Source organism: Carlito syrichta, unplaced genomic scaffold (genome assembly GCF_000164805.1).
Source record: "Carlito syrichta isolate Samal-C Ts95f unplaced genomic scaffold, Tarsius_syrichta-2.0.1 Scaffold6083, whole genome shotgun sequence".
NCBI lineage: Eukaryota > Metazoa > Chordata > Mammalia > Primates > Tarsiidae > Carlito > Carlito syrichta.
In genome coordinates, this window is record NW_006950179.1 from 432 (window position 1) to 4,661 (window position 4,230).

The 4,230-nt window shown below is 35.2% G+C and overlaps 1 long non-coding RNA gene across 1 annotated transcript; it reads right to left on the bottom strand.

Annotated features, from left to right (window-relative positions):
- Positions 1-755: 755 nt before the first annotated feature.
- LOC103250870 lies at positions 756-1,628 on the bottom strand. The gene is made up of 3 exons (XR_503687.1): positions 1,549-1,628; positions 923-959; positions 756-827 (listed from the first exon to the last, which is right to left on the bottom strand). It is a non-coding gene; the product is annotated as an uncharacterized LOC103250870 (long non-coding RNA).
- Positions 1,629-4,230: the final 2,602 nt, after the last annotated feature.

Consider the following 4,230-nt stretch of genomic DNA (forward strand, 5'->3'; position numbering starts at 1 on the left):
TTCTGTATGTACACTATATGACAGTTACTGCCATTTTCATAGTGGCATACAAACAGGAATTGTGAAGAACTCCATTTGGAACATACTTTATTCAGAATTCAGAAACATCCTGTAATTCATTAAAGCATTACTTTTTAACATTGTATTTTATATGTCATCCTCATTTTTTAGTCATATCTTAATATCAGTAATTTTTATTTTTTGCAGTTATTTGTGAAAAAAAATTCTTTAGCACTCTACTTAATTTAAAACCTAGGAGCACAGGTTTTGAGGATAGGGAATACAGAGGACTTTTCCTCCATTTTCCCCTTCCCAGATGAATGCCCATCTTGGTGCCTAAAATCCCTGGCCTTTATCCTTCAAAAGCATACACTGAAATGTTTATACAGTTGCCTTTAGACTTTGTCAGAAATACTATTTCTGATATCTGAGTACCACAATGACTTCAGGTTTGAATATGTAGTGATTAGAGTTCTCTGTTCTAAGACCAGTTTACATAGCCACCGTCTTGACTGGTCTGAGGTGAATAACAAAGATTTCTTACACAATGAGGAGTAATAAATATGCTGGTATCCCAAATATTATTGTATTATTAGTTGTGTGATTGTGAGAAAAAGGAAATACAGCTTGATAAATCATAATTTCAACCTTTTGAGGCCGTTCCTAAAGCCAGAGCCCCTCTCTCCTCATGCCTCCCAGTTCTAGCTAGTCCAGAGAAAACAGGGCCTAACAAAGAGTTAACAAAGAAGCTCTTACCGACATTAGCCATCCAGACAACCAATCTTTCAGCTAGGCTAGAAACTGATGCAGAATGCCTAAAACTAAACCTATACAAGAATAAAATACAAATTTATTAAATAGAACAGTAAAACGTAATTGCTCTAAATTTTCAATATAAAATCACAATATGAATAGAAGTCACCTATTTTCCTCTTGCTCTGCTTGTGACTTCTGGGGGGCTAAAAGGAAACAAAATGAAACTTTATTTTGATAAGCATCCTGGTAAAGAAAATACACAACATGTAGAAGACATTTGGAAATAGGAATTAATTAACAAGTAACTCCTAAAAATCAATAAACAGAACTGTGGCAGGCTGGAAGGTGCAGCTGTCCTTCAGTATACATGGGGGATTGGTTCCAGGACTTCCCACATATTTCTAACCAAATCCATGCATGCTCAAATCCCACAGCTGGCCCTGTGGAACCTGCTAGACGGTTTCACATCCTGAGACTAAAGTATTTTCAATATGCATTTGGTTGGAAAAAATTCACATAAAGTGACCCGTGCGATTCAAAGTCTCAATTGTATAATAATTTCCTTGAAGCTAAAAAAGTCCTTTTTAGGCACACCGAAAATATAAGATTTGTTAGATTTTAAGTAATCCTGGTATCTGAGAGTCAGTTGTGAACTGTAGACTAGAACAGTACTAGAGAGAAGACATGGCCTCTAAAGGAAATATTTTTTTAAATTTTAAGTTTTTAATTTCAATTATGGTTTTGACATTGGTAAAAATTTATTTTGAAGGGTCTAATGTTATACCATCTTACCTATAGTTATTCTGGATAAATATTGTGAAACTTCATCAAAAACAGAGCTCTCATCACCAAGTATGTAGAGTGCAATACTCTGCAAAAGAAGAAAATTAGCATGTTATTTTTTAACACTACTTGAGTATAGCTAGAAAATAACAATATAGAAAGATTTATCCATTTTAGGTGTACAGCTCTGTAAGTTTTGGCAAACGTTACACAATCATGTTAACTCCTACCACAGTCACAATATAGAACACTTTCACCACACCCAAAAGTTCCCCGTGTCCTTTGTGGTCAATTCCTTCCTCCTTCACCCAGCACTGCAAACAACTCATCTGTTGTCTTGCCCTACAGTTTTGTCTGTCCTACCATGTTATGTAAGTGGAATCATACAATATGCAGTCTTTTTTTTCCTACTTCATCACATCATAATGCCTTTAAGATTCACCCATGTTGCTGTATCAGTAGTTTGTTCCTTTTCACAACTAAGTAGTATTCCATTATACAGATGTACCACAATTTGTTTATCTACTCAAAAACTGATAGACTTATACAGGTCTTTGTGTAGGCATGTGTTTTCATTTCCCTTAAGCAAATGCCAAGGAGTTAGTTAGGACTGCTTTGTCTAATGGTAAGTATACAAGGGAAGAACCCCCCCCAAAAAGAGAATTATTTTTTGAAGGATGGACCCCTTGTAGTACAGGCTTCCCCCGCCCCCCAGATAAGTGTTCTAGGAACCCATCAGCATCACTGTATCAGACAGCATTGTCATGAGAGGCTGTCAGTCTTCAGTAAATTTCTTTTGGAGATCTTTTCAACATATTTGCCCATTTTGTGATGGGTAATTTATGAGCGCACCTGCCCATACTACACTGAATGTTCAGCAGTTTTTGATCAAAAAAAGCATGACACACATGCCCCACCCTCCCTATTCACCTGATATTGTCTGGAACTTTTTGTGCCTCCCTGGATTTAAAAAATCCTCAAAAGGGAACATTTTGCCAACATGGAAGAGATAAAACAACAAATGGCAGAAGCACTAAAAAGCATCAAAACTAATGAGTTCAGAAACTGTTTTGAGCAGTGAAAAAAGCATCTTGATAGGTGTATTGATTGCATCATATGAAGAGTATTTTGAAAGTGACTAAAGTTTAAACATGTAAGAATAAACAATTATTTATAAATAAATGCCAGGCGTTGGGGGGGTTCCCCAAATATTTAACTTCACAGGAAACTGCCAGTTTCCCAAAGTACGGTGTCATGTTTGCAGTGCCATGAGTAATATATGAGAGTTCCAGCTGCTCCATATCCTTACCAAAATTTGATTTTAGTTGCTCTAACAGATATTTAATAATATTCTAGTACTACCTTGCAAGTATCTAATGGTAATATCTATAATGGTATTTGCTTTGAGGAAAAGAAAACATAAGATAAGACAAAGGAAAAAACTCTCTAAGAAGAGTTAAAATATTTTGCTTGTAACACAAACTTGTACAGAAGTATATCATGTCTCCTAAATGAGAAAATACACATCAAGTTTCTTGAAGATAACAGACCCCAATAAGTATTAGTTCACTTCTTTGCCCTTTCCTCCCTCATTCAGCAAATGGTAAACAGACAATACCATCTCTACATACACAAGGGACTCAGCAGGAAGCCACCATAAGCTAGAAGGATCTGGTACAGGTTGCTGCAAATGTCTCACTAGCTAAACATCACATCCAAAAAATTGAAATCCAATATACCTCTTAATTACAAAACTAAAAACCTATCAACAAGGGTTTCTGTTGGTATTTTTTAAAGTACTTGTATGTCTGTGAGCTTGGAAGTCGGAAAGGAATACTGAGAGGATAAAAGATAAAACTAAGCGAAAAAAGCTCAGAGAGCAAAAGTGAGCTGAAGCCAGTTTCACCAAGAACATATTTGCAAAAAGATAACCCCACAGAATGGGAAAAAATATCAGCAAATCATATATCTCATAGTTTAACATTAGGAATATACAAATTCCTAAAATCAACAATTTAAAACAATTTTTTAAATAGGCAAAGAACTTGAACAGACATTTCTTCAAAGCACATACATAAACTGCCAATAAGCATATGAAAATATGCTCAGCATCACTAATCATTAAGGAAACACAAAACAAAACCACAATGAGAGACCACTTTATACCTACTAGGATGGCTATAAATTTTTTAAAAATAGAAAATAATAAGTATTGGCAAGGATGTAGAGAAATTGGAACTCTCACTCCTGCATTGCTAGTAAGAACATAAAAGGCTACAGCCACTATGAATGAGCTAAGCATTTCTCAAAAAGTTAAACATCAAACTACCTACCATATAACCTGGCAATTCCACCACCAGGTATATATCTAAAAGAACTAAGAGCAGAGACTTGAACAGTTATTCATATACCCACAGCAGCATAATTCACAACAGCCAAAAGGTGGGAACAACCCAAGTGTCCATCAAAAGATTAAATGATAAATTGTGGTATATCTATGATGTTCCATTCTATTCAACACTGTTCTATATCTATACAACATTGCCTAAAAAAGAATGTCATTCTGATAGATGCTACAACATGGAGGAACTTTGAAAACACTATGCTAAGTGAAAGAAGCCAGACACAGAAGGACAAATATGGTATATGAAGTACCTACAATAAACAAATTCATAGAAACAGAATAGAGTT